Genomic DNA, 13,447 nt, shown 5'->3' with positions numbered 1-13,447 from the left:
GTTACTTCCACGTAAATATCACACTAACTATGACTATTAACAAAATGATGGGCACATCACAATGAACCTGATATACAAACTACAAGTAAAGTAACAATGATTTTTTTTTTTTACCGAATGGTTTCTGTAAAATCGTTTGAGAAATATTGCAGGGCGCGCGCGTCGATTCTGTTATCGCCGACTGGCCGAAAGGTAGTACACGCTTGTCGGCCTCCCCTTTTGAACAAAAGAATGAACTCGCCCAGCTCTTAAAGGACGAAAACTGGTAACTGCGCATCGCCCACCATATCCTGCGCGAGCTATAGAAAGGCCTCGCCAGGAGGGGTGACTGCAACTCGCTAACACGGCGGAGGACGATAAGACACAACACCACGGCAGAGGACAATAAAGACAAAAAACACACATGCTGAATTATACTAGAAATTTACGAAAATTATTATTTTTACTTTGTTAAGTTACCATATTATATCTGCGAAGCGAGGAACTGTAGTAGAATATCAATATCACCAAACGTACTTAAAACTCAACAGCACTTACAGTCATGGAAATAAGTATTCATACAGTAGGTGGTGACAAACCACGATAGTGTGTTGGGGATAGTAAATCACCCACAGCGCCGATACGAATAAGTACTATGATGTAGCGTCAAAAAAGAGAATGGTTCAAATGGCTCTGAGCACTATGGGACTTAGAACTAATTAAACCTAACAAACCTAAGGACATCACACACATCCATGCCCGAAGCAGGATTCGAACCTGCGACCATAGCGGTCGCGCGGTTCCAGACTGTAGCGCCTAGAACCGCACTCGGCCACCCTAGCCGGCCGATGTAGCGTCAGATAACCATGTTCTTAGTAATGAAGCTTCCCGTATGCCATGAATCTATTCTGGGAAAATAAAATATGTTACACTCCGCACGCTTTACGACAGGGCAAAATGTATTCATACACCGGACTACTTTCAACCAAACAAACGGCTGACGCAGCCTCTGAGTGCATGCCACACTTGTGTAGTCATGTGGCGACCGTGAAGCAACAGCACGTCGGACGTGGGGTACCGTGGAACAGCAAAATGGGCCGCAAGGGGAAGGAAACGACCATTGAGGAACGGAACATCGTTGTCGCCCAATATCTTCAACACAAGTCGTATGCCGAAATTGCGAACATCGTAGGACGAAGCCGAGCGATTGTGCAATCTATCATTAAGCGATATAGGGACAGACCTGTAGTAATAAACGGTGAACGACACGGTCGTCCACAGAAGCTTACAACAAGAGAGACCAGAATGCTACTAAGAATCATCAAGAAAAACCCGAAAACGACAGCGTCGGCACTTTCCTCATATGTACATGACCACTTCCGAAAGGCCATCACTCCAAGGGAAGTTCGTACCATTCTCAGTCGTTTGGGCTACAGAACCAGGATCCCGAGACGAAAGCCCTACATCAGAAAAAAAAAGAACAGGAAGTGGCGGATGGAATTCGCGAAAGAGCATGTATCCAAGACAGCAGACTTCTGGGATACTGTATTGTTTAGTGATAAAGCAAATTTAATATCGTCCACAATGATGGTAGGATCTTGCTATGGAGAAGACCGAATACAGGCCTCGACCGAAACAACATTCAACCCACGGTGAAGCACAGAGGTGGAGGAGTGATGGTATGGGGATGTATGTCAGCCTGTGTCGGAAAATTAGTGTTTGTCGAAGGTACCATGGACAGATTTGTGTATATGAACATTCTCAAACAGAACTTACAGAGTGTTGACGCCTTGGGTCTTCCTAGAAATTATTATTTCCAACAGGACAATGATCCCAAACATACGGCGCAAATTGTCCGGCTGTGGTTGCTCTACAACACTCTGCACACTCACACCAGCTCAGAGTCCGGACCTGAATCCCATCGAACACTTGTGGAGTGAGCTGGAAACACGAGTGAGAAAACACGACATCTATAGTAAGGCCTCTTTGAAAAAGGCTCTCCTTCGAGAATAGGAAAGTATCCCCTCGGAAACTACAAGAAAACTGGTGCATTCCATGCCACGGAGGTCGCGAGAAGTAATACATCGGAAGGGTATACAAACGAAGTATTAAACATGTTCTGGCTTTGTTAGAAGTGTCATTTGCTGTTGGTGTTTGAATATTTAATTCCCAGCGCAGTAGAGAACTTGGCAGACGTTTTTGTATTTTGTTTTGTAACGGCTTGTTCATTCTCGTTCTATATACCAGCATAGCTGAATTGGCGACTGGCCAATGTGTATAGTGCATATGCAATTAGTGTTTTTGGTTTCGTATTGTCAATAAAGGCTGTTTACTTTTCCACGCTCTAGTGTGTGAGTACTTATTTCCATTACAGTGTAAGTTATGGATGATTGTATGGCCATGAAACCAAAAACTAATAAGAAAGAAGAAGGGTCACCCCTCGGATTCTAGCCGTGGTCTTCGGAAACTGTTCCTTGCTTATAGTAAACCACATAAAATGGCTTGCCTCCAAGCGTGGAGGAACCATATTTGTTGAATGATAATTAACAACAAACTTTCGAAGTTAAAGTTGTTGGCACACCGACTGCAGTATGCAGTAACACTTTTTATCGCTATTACCGTAAATTTCGTGTATCACAACATACACACATACACGAGCGAGAGAGAGGCGGCAGTGGGGTGTGTGTTCGCCAGCACACCGTCAGTCCGGACCCTTCCGTGTCCTCGTCTTACAGCGAAGGGTCAGCCTGTTCTTGGAGATGGAGAACGAGGGACGGACACGGCGGAGTCCGGGAGGTGGGAAAGACTGCGGCAGCGGGCCTTTTGTGTCGCCGCAATAAGCCCTCTCCATCAGCCGCTGTAAATGGGGAAGATCTGGGGAACGATGGAAGGCGAAGGCGCTGGGTGGCCGGTGACCGGCGTTGCCACGTCACGCTACGACCACCCTGCGTCTAGGAGCGGCGAGAGCGCTGCACGAAAAAAAAAAAAATACTACTGGTCACCACGATCTCAACCATTTCTGAGCACTCTGTTGCACCGGATGATAGCAAAGACTGACGATACGTATGATGTGGGCTAAACATTTCCATTACCTGCTTGCGATAACACATTCTTTTACATCAGTTACCCAGCGCCTTTTTGCTGTCACATTACTTCTTTCACCTCTGGCAATGGTCTGTATCTGTGGTCAATGCCGAGTGTCACCGTGGTTCGGAGAATACGTTAAACTGTTGTATGTCCACCTGTATCAGAGGGTACGTAAATTTGCAATATTGCAGTAGTCGATACCAACAAGCCTTCGATACTTACATCTGAAAGATGTCATCACCCTGCCGACGTTTGTTTAATATAAAGTAATAGCGGTTCGTCATCACATCATTTATTTCAAAATAAAGAAAGTAATTGAAACGCAAAAGGGGGCGCCAATGACCCAAATAACGCTTTATATTTCTCTTATAATGTCTATTAAATGTCCGTCTTCGCAACTGTGTCGTCAGCGTGGCTGAAAGTTATGCGGAGGGGTTCGATTGCCGGTACTGCCAAGATTTTATTTATTTTTTTCTCTCTTTCTTGGTTGGAGGACCGGTACGCGGTACACTCAGCCTCGTGAGGCCAACTGGGGGGCTTCTCCACCGATTAACAGCTGTTCGAAGGTCAAGAAACCCGAAAACGACTGGGAGAGCGGTGTGCTGACCACATGTCTCTCCGTATCGCATACAATGATGCACTTCGCAGAGGATGACACGGCGGTCGGTCGGGACTGACTGACCCGCCTAGGGCCAGAACGCCGAACCGTCTATCAAACACGTCATGCATAATCAATATCTTTCGCAAACTGTCGAAATTTTAATAAAGATGTTTCACATTAAACTTTACTTAGTAATCAGTCTTCTGATTGTAATACTATTGTTGTTGTTGTTGTTGTTGTCTTCAGTCCTGAGCCTGGTTTGATGCAGCTCTCCATGCTACTCTATCCTGTGCAAGTTTCTTCATCTCCCAGTACCTACTGCAGCCTACATCCTTCTGAATCTGCTTAGTGTATTCATCTCTTTGTCTCCCTCTACGGATTTTACCCTCCACGCTGCCCTCCAAAACTAAATTGGTGATCTCTTGATGCCTCAGAACATGTCCTAGCAACCGGTCCCTTGTCAAGTTGCGCCACAAACTCCTCTTCTCCCCAATCATATTCAATACCTCCTCATTAGTTATATGATCTACCCATCTAATCTTCAGCAGTCTTCTGTAGCACCACATTTAGAAAGCTTCTATTCTCTTCTTGTCCGAACTATTTATCGTCCACGTTTCACTTCCATACATGGCTACACTCCATACAAATACTTTCAGAAAAGACTTCCTGACACTTAAAACTCCTTTACTACTTTAAGTGTCTCATTTCCTAATCTAATTCCCTCAGCATCACCCGACGTAATTCGACTACATTCCATTATCCTCGTTTTGCTTTTGTTGATGTTCATCTTATATCCTCCTTTCAAGACACTGTCCATTCCGTTCAACTGCTCTTCCAAGTCCTTTGCTGTCTCTGACAGAATTGCAATGTCATCGGCGAACCTGAAAGTTTTTATTTCTTCTCCATGGATTTTAATACCTACTCCTAACTTTTCTTTTGTTTCCTTTACTGCTTGCTCAATATACAGATTGAATAGCATATTGTTAGTTCTACTAAAATATGAAAAACTTACCATTCCTACGAAGTATGTATTTCCTAAAATTTCTACGCGGGACAAAGTAATTTGTGTTAACCATGAGATACCTCAGTTGAATCCTCCATTTCTCCTCATTTGAAAGAACAATTATCTTTATCCAAAAATTTCTTCTTTCAAAAGTTATTGATGATAAAGCTTTCACAATCTAGAATATTCTTTTTTAAAACTGAACACAATACGAATAACTAACATTGCAACAATAATCCTCAGGTTTCCAATATTGTATACTTTTGTCAAAATTACTGTTTTTATTATAAAATCTGTGTACTTAAAAATTATTTGCTTCGCGACAATTCTCGCCAGACTTGCAAACTCATGATTATTGGCGTTGCTGGTCAATTCGGAGAGTCTGTGTTTAGCTTTTGACCTGTGACGATACAATGTCAGTCAGTCTGTTATCAACTTAGTAGCTGACAGATACCGTGGAGTTCAAGGACGTAGCGATGATTCTGTCAAACGGGGAACCAATCTGTTAACCAGGACCTTAAAAGGTTCATGGTTTTCATTTATTACGAAAACACAATTATTTATATATAGCTGAGAAATACCGAAACGCACAGTTAAATATTTCTTTAACTGGCGATATGAGAACTTCATTCTATTGCCAGACAATGTACAATCGTAATACAGTATATTGTCTCTTTGCTAACAAAACGCAGCTCCGCCTTCTAACATAACGTTCACCACGTAGAACAGAAGAATCTTAGCGTTGGATTGAATAACTTACGCAGTTAAGCGGATTCAAATCTCTTTTGACAAAAGCTATCTTTCTCCCACTACAACATCGTATTTAAATCTGAATCTAAACTTATCTGAAACCAGGTCAAACTTCCTTCAGCACAAAGCATCCCAAGTTGCTCTATTCAATCACAAATCTTATTAAAGTATCTTTCATTTAATTAAAATTCTTCAATTTCCTTCAGTAACGAGGAACTTACTTAAATTAAACTTATTATTTCAACAGTCAACCTGAAACTACAGTAACCAATCTTATTTATAAAACAAAACAGAATACATTAAATAATATGAACTGAAGTTTGGGATCCTAACATTGATTCACGCATTGATTTCGACAAGACTTCTAATACATATGACCTCATAAATGAGTTTGCATTTACCCATATAATATGATTATACAGTCTTTGAATGCTAATAAGCTCCTCTATAACGTGCAACATACGTTGTTGTTTGTAAGACATTTATTTACAAATACGTTAAGAGTTGTAATGGTTGGACTCAGTATTCCAAATATATTACGAATAAGACATTTCACAGTACAACATTGTTCTTGTAGTAAAAATTAAGGACATGATATAACGCAATTATGCCCCCAATGCTAGCCGTGAGTTTTCAGTGGAGTCTGCAGTCACATTTTAAATGACAACAGTTGCAAGCTACGTGGCTTCCAAAAGGCAGTGCGGACTAATTGTCGCTCTTTCACGGAGCACGGCAACACGGCTGCCTTTGCAGGACGTTGCCTGTAGTACTGGTGTCCCTGAACCGCTCCCCCTTCCACTTCTCACCACAGTGTCCAAGGAGCCGCCGATCCGTAAATTCAATTTGCCACCCGATCAGTGGCGCCGGCAGGAAGACAGGGAATTGCCCCAGCTCTTTCTGTGCCGGCCAACGCACGGGTGGCGTTCGTGGGCGCAATCTTTCGGTTCTCCCAGTTCGGGATCTTCTACATTGTACGACGCTGGATTGGGGTAGTCTACACTGGGGTGGTGGGGAGGATGACAGTACTAATATACTCTAGAAACAATCTACTTACCTGACGCAATCAGCTGTAATACTAAGGTTATTACACAGGTATAAATGGAACTTCTACACAGCTTATCACAGCAGGCACATAAAGTGCTAGTTACTTGCTGTAAGATGCAGCTATTCTGTGCACATCTCTCCCTGTTTGTATAATGACTGCACTCAAAATCCCCCTAAGACTACTTACTATAGTTAAGCTTTTTTCTTTTCTTTCTCAATTTTTACCTCTCTCCCTCTTCCCGAGAGAAAGCGACGTTTCGTTAATGCATTAGCATGTGTTCCATCAACTGATCCCTTCTGTTAGTCACGTTGTAACAGAAATCCCGGCGGGGTCAGGGATTTTCTCTGCCTCGTGATGACTGGGTGTTGTGTGCTGTCCTTAGGTTAGTTAGGTTTAAGTAGTTCTAAGTTCTAGGGGACTGATGACCATAGATGTTAAGTCCCATAGTGCTCAGAGCAATTTGAACCATTTTTTTGTAACAAAAATTTTTTTTTCCCCTAATCCGATCAAGGACCTCTTACTCACTCGTTACTCGTTCTACCTACCTACGTAATCTATCTAATCAACATCCCAATTCCTAATCTCAGTCTGTCAGAATGACTTCACTTATTTTAACTATAATCCTTGCCTTGTTTTACTTATGTTCATCAAGTAATTTATTTTTAACTCTGTATCCATTGCATCTGATTTGGACCATAATGTGAGGACTGCGAGTGTCGGAGTGAAACAAATATACAGGGTGATCAGAAACAGACTGAAAAACTGTGCTGAGGAATAAATGTTAAGATAAAAAAATTCGATACGCGAGTTAATTAGCCAAGTTAGCGCGGACCGTCAGAGATGGTGTCGCCAAACGTTTTCTTACTTTGGTTTCCTAAAACCGAACAAGAGAGCGATACAAAAATTTGACAGGGACGGTTGCAATGATCGAACCGGAGCCAAAGGCTGCGAAGTCTCTTGCGCTATCATCTACCTAGTGGGAACAGCTGACACTAATTTGTACCTGGTGCCCGCTTGAATTTTCGCGCGTACAGCCTGACTGTTTCTGCGCAACCCGTATAATTGTGTCTCAGTCATGAATTTTTATTTCGTGTACTACATATTTTCAAGGTTGACCATAATCACCAAATGGAAGGCGCCTTTTTACATGGCTGTCCTTACTGATAATCAGTGGTGATTTCGTACACTCTGTGATATCTAGAGGATACAATTACTGAATTGCATGAAATGAACTCGTCATAACTTCTGAACGGTTTGCGTAAGGACGTTCAAATCGCCCGAGTGGCCGCGGAGCATGATGGGATTAGTATTCGCATGCGCACGCGTCTTGTTGTTGTCGGCCATCTGCACGTGAAAATGTCACGGTACAGCGTGCCTGAGCTAATAGCTCTTGTGAAGGCCTACTATGTGAGCAATAACAGCCCAACTGCGGGTCTAAAGAAGTTTTCGACCGAGTTCAAGCTGAAGACAACCAGCCCAAGTGTGCTAACAATCAAGAATTTGATTCGAAAGTATGAGAGAACGGGCAGTGTTCGCGATGACGGTGTTGGCAATGTCAGTCGTCCAAAACGGGCGCAAACGTCAGAAAACATCGACAAGACACGCGCTATGTTTCAAACCAACCACAGGAAATCGATCAGACGAGTTGCACAACAGGTGACAATCAACCGGGAGACACTGCGACAAATTGTTGTTGAAGATCTGCGTCTTTTCCTATACAAAATTCAAACTCGTCAGGCATTAATCCGAATTTCGCGATCGAAAAATCTCTTCATCCTCAACGGGTGACTGCGTGGAGTGTAATGTCTAGTCACGGAATAATCGTTGCGATACTCCGTGATGGCACGCCGACAACCGAACGATACGTGACGGTTTTGGAAGATGATTTCAAAATGGTTCAAATGGCTCTAAGTACTATGGGACTTAACATCTGAGGTCATCAGTCCCCTAGACTTACAGCTACTTAAACCTAACTAATCTAAGGACATCACACACATCCATGCCCGAAGCAGGATTCGAACTTGAGACCGTAGCAGTAGGGCGGTTCCGGACTGAAGGGCCTAGAACAGCTCGGCCACAGCGGCCGGGTAAGATGATTTCATCACCATTATCCAAAGTGAACCTGATTTCGACAAGATGTTGTTCATGCAAGACCGAGCTCGACCCCATCGAAGCAGGAGAGTGTTTGATGTCCTGGAGGAGCACTTTGGAGACCGCATTCTGGTGTCGGGCTACCCAAAGGCCACTGACATGGGCCTCGATCGGCCGCCATATTTTCCGGATCTGAACACATGCGACTCCTTTTTGTGGGGCTATATTAAAGACATGGTGTACAGCAATAACCTCAAAAAGAATGCTGAGCTGAAAACAACCATTCAGTAGGGCATCGACAGCATCAATGTTCCGTCACTTCAGTGGGTCATGCAGAATTTCGCTATTCGTCTGCGGCACATCATCGCCAATGACGGCCGACATATCGAACACGTCATAAGCTAAATCCCAATATGTGTAGTGACGTTTACACGATGAATTAAGTGTTTGCATGCCGTAGTTTGTAACTAATTTACGTTTTTTTCTCATATAGTTCAATAATTGTCACCCTGCAAGTACAAGATGAGCAGTGCGTGTGCTGCATTCTGAGGCTGAAATTCACATATGTTTCTCACTTTACATAATTTACAGTACTGCGTGAGTGACATACATTGGTATACAGAAGCGAATTTCAGCCACAGAAAGCAGCAGTCGCACTGCTATACTTGGATATCACAACCTAACCACACAGCCATCTCGCATACTTGCACGCAATCGCCAGTTCTCAATACTAAGGACAGACAAGTAAAATGACGCCTTTGTACCTGATGATGATGGTTAACCAACGAAACGCTTTGTGGACGAAATAAAAATTAACATCCAGGACATTACTCCAAAATTTGTATGCACTCAAAATTAGTCCCCTGTCCTTGCAGTCAGGTCATACTTTGCAAAACTTCCAATGGATCATATAAAATGCCTCTTCTAGGTCAATAAATACTATACATGTTTTTCTGTTTCCTTCTAATCTTCTTTCCAAAATTTGACCCAGTGCCAATACAGCTTCCCTCATTCCTTTCCGTGATTTGTTATTCTCCGATATTCTTGAACGTAAGCCTTGAGTGGGTCTGGGTCGGTTGATAATCCCTGTCTTAAATAAAGTAAAATTTATTCATAATAAAGGTACCTTTTCTCAGAAACTATTGCGGATAAATATTTGTACAAAAATGGCTTGTAGGTTAAACGTTTCTAACCATTTTACCAGAAGAATTTCTGAAAATGTTGATTAGTTATAAGATAATTATTATTTTTGTAAAAAGCGGTCATCAAAATAAGAAACTGTCAACATTTTTCTATGCGCGTAAGGCTATAACTTCTTTGAGAGTTACCACCATTGAACAAATTCTGGCAAATAGAACCTGAACACACTATATTCATAAAAAAAAACTTACAGGAAACAGCTGTTAAAGTTGTCATTGAATCCCAGCTCCATAAGATGTGTTGTCTGCATCCTTTTTCACCTCATCTTGCAGTGTCCTTTCTCCTGCTCGTCTGCGTTGTTTGCCCCACTGTTTCAGGGTTTCCACTAGCTCTCTCTGCTGCCCTAATTCTTCGTTTATGAAAATTTAACATTTTGTTTCACTGTGATGAAACGACCAAGAGTTTGTAACAGTCTTTTTCAGGACTTGACACCTTGCAACATTTCCTTCATGGAACATTGCCACTGCATCAAAGACAGAAAAATGCAGTGTATTACTTGACACAAACACTGTTTTGGGATTTCTGGCCAAAGTTATGTTGTTCATGGACTCGTTAGGATTCTGGGTGCGGCCAAGAAGACATTTCCTCAATAACGTTACATCTGACATACGAGGTGCGGCTAGAAAAAAAACCGGACTGATGCTGGAAAAAAACATTTATTTACAATTATTTACAATTTCATGTTATCTCCTTCAATGTACTCTCCTCCTCGGTCTCTACACCGCTCCATACGAATTTTCCACTGTTCATAGCAATGCTGCAGATCATTTTCGGTAAGTCCATACATTACTTCCGTCGCTTTTTCTTTTACTGCTTCAACAGTCTCAAATCTAGTTCCTTTCAAAGCTGACTTGACTTTAGGGAAAAGAAAAAAGTCACAGGGGGCCAAATCAGGTGAGTAGGGTGGATGATCTAAGATGGGAATGTTGTGTTTTGCCAAAAACGTCTTCACTGACAACGCACTGTGAGCTGGGGCATTGTCTTGGTGAAGGATCCACGACTTTTTTCTCCACAAATCGTTCCGTTTTCTCCGTACTCGCTCACGTAGGGTAGCCAGGACGCTAATGTAGTAATGCTGATTCACTGTTTGTCCCTCTGGTACCCAATCAATGTGCACAATCCCTTTGATGTCAAAAAAAACAATCATCATTGCCTTGAATTTCGATTTTGACATTCGTGCTTTTTTTTTGTCGTGGAGAACCAGGAGTTTTCCAATGCATCGATTGGCGTTTAGTTTCGGGATCGTAAGTAAAAAACCACGATTCATCGCAAGTAATAACATTTTGGAAGAAGGTGGGATCACTTTCAATATTTTCCAGGATGTCAGAACAAATCATTCTTCGGCGTTCCTTCTGTTCAATTGTGAGACACTTTGGAATCATTTTTGAACACACTTTGTTCATGTTGAAACTTTCATGAAGAATCTGCCTAACACTTTCCTTGTCAACTCCTGTTAACTCAGACACTGCTCTGATTGTTGAACGGCGATCTTGTCGAACAAGTTTACCGATTTTTTCAATGTTTGCTTCAGTTTTTGCTGACAATGGTCTGCCAGTGCGAGTGTCATCACTGGTGTCTTCGCGGCCATCTTTAAATCGTTTAAACCACTCAAACACTTGTGTTCGCGATGAACAATCATCGCCGTACACTTGTTGTAACATTACAAACGTTTCACTTGCAGATTTTCCTAGTTTGAAACAAAATTTGATGTTAACGCGCTGTTCTTACCGTACACTCAACATTTTCCGACGCACAGACAAAACGTCAACTACTTAAATCAGACGCCACGGGCAGACTGAGTGCAGGAGGCAGATGAAACTCGAGCAGTAGGCGGAGCGAGAGTCACGTGACAGGCCACGCGACTTTCTGCCTTATTGCATTCGTTTTATTGTTTCACCAGTACTAGTCCGGTTTTTTTCTAGCCACACCTCGTATCTCTGAAAGCGTTTTTCAAGAGCTCCACTAAGACAACAGCTATCCACTATGACACCAGGTACAGCTATTTTGTGAATAAATTTCTCATCATGTTGCTGTGGTCTTTTGTATTTGCACCACGAATCACTTCGTGGAGGGCACAGGCCGTGAACGGGTTTATCGTTTGTTGACGAGAGGTGAAACAAAACTGCCCCTACAGTTACGCAACTAACATTTTGCCTGACAGTCATGCCACCATAATTTTAGATTTTAACGCTGATACGTTGTGTGAGGCTATATTTACCATCTAATCCTTTGCCATTTTCCATTCTTGTAAGAAATTTCAGTCGTCGCAGCCACGTACCGATTCGCTTTTCGTACATGACCTTTGCACTTCAGTTTAGTGATAGTTACATTCTCTCCATATGGCTTCTCTTCTTGAACTGCTTTGAAAGCATCTCCTAAACAACTGACGAATCTTGCCTTCTTCAATTGTTCAGATTCTTGGAAAATAATCACGCCCACACAGTGTTTTCTTTAAATGAAATAATAAACCGGAGATAAAGCAATAATATATACGTACTATAAACAATGATCAGCCAGAACATTATGACCACTACCTAATAGCCGGTATGTACACTTCTGCCAAGTGTAACGGCGGCGACGCGTCGTGGCATGGAAGCAATGAGGACTTCGTAGGTTGCTGGAGGGAGTTGGCACCACATGGGCACACACAAGTCATCTAATTTCCGTAAATTCCAGGTAAGGGGGCGATGAGCCCTGACGCCACGTTCAGTCACATCCCAGATGTGTTCGATTGGGTCCAGATCTGGCGAGTTAAGGGGCCAGCACATCAACTACGCCTCGCCAATGTCTTTCTCGAACCACTCCAGCACACTCCTGGCCCTGTGACAGGCAGAGTTATCCTGTTGAAAAATGCCACTGCCGTCAGGAAACATGATCTTCACGAAGGGATGTAAGTGGTCTGCAACCAGTGAAGGATATTCCTTGGCTGTAATGGTGCCTTGCACGAGCTCCATTTGGACCCATGGATGCCCACGTAAATGTTCTCCAGAGCGTAGCGGACCGCCACCAGCTTGTCTTCGTCCCGCATACAGGTTTCAAGGTATCCTGTAAGACGACGGATTCGCACCCTCCCATCAGCATGATGATGAAAGTAATGGGGTTCATCAGAGCATGCAACGCTCTGTCACTCAGCCAACGTCCAGTGCCGATGGTCACGTGCCTATTTCAGTTATAGTTGCCGATGTCGTGGTGTAAACAATGGCACATGCATGGACTGTCGGCTGCCCAGACCCATCGTTAGGAGTGTTTGGTGCACTGTCTGTTCAGGCACACTTGTAATCTGCCAATCATTAAAGTCTGAACTATGTTCTACCACAATTCGCCGCTTGCCCTATTTTACCAGCCTGCCCAGCCCACGACATCTAACATCTGTAATGAGTGGTGGCCGCCCAGTCCCAAGACGTCTGGTCGTGGTTTCACCTTAGTTTCGCCACGTGTCGACGACACTCACCGCAGCACTCCTCGAAAACCCATGTAGTGCAGTTTCCGAAATGCTCGTGCCGAGCCTTCGGGTCATCACAATCTGCCCTCGGCCAAACTCAAATAGACCGCACGCTTTCCTCAGTCTACACATGGACAGCACCATCACTGATACTACATGCACCGTGCGTGTGTCTGAGTAGCAGTCATTCCTCGCCAGGTGACGCTGCTATCACCTGAAGGGATTTATCTCGATAGTAGGTCGGTGGTC

At 43.2% G+C, this 13,447-nt stretch overlaps 1 protein-coding gene across 1 annotated transcript in view; it reads right to left on the bottom strand.

The window, feature by feature from the left end:
* The window catches only part of LOC126412196 (protein groucho), a 697,281-nt gene that overhangs the window by 643,071 nt on the left and 40,763 nt on the right, over positions 1-13,447 (bottom strand). The gene's annotated exons all lie outside the window — the stretch shown is intronic.

The sequence above is a fragment of the Schistocerca serialis genome, chromosome 7, assembly GCF_023864345.2.
Source record: "Schistocerca serialis cubense isolate TAMUIC-IGC-003099 chromosome 7, iqSchSeri2.2, whole genome shotgun sequence".
Lineage (NCBI taxonomy): Eukaryota > Metazoa > Arthropoda > Insecta > Orthoptera > Acrididae > Schistocerca > Schistocerca serialis.
This window is presented reverse-complemented; position numbering and strand designations above follow the sequence as displayed.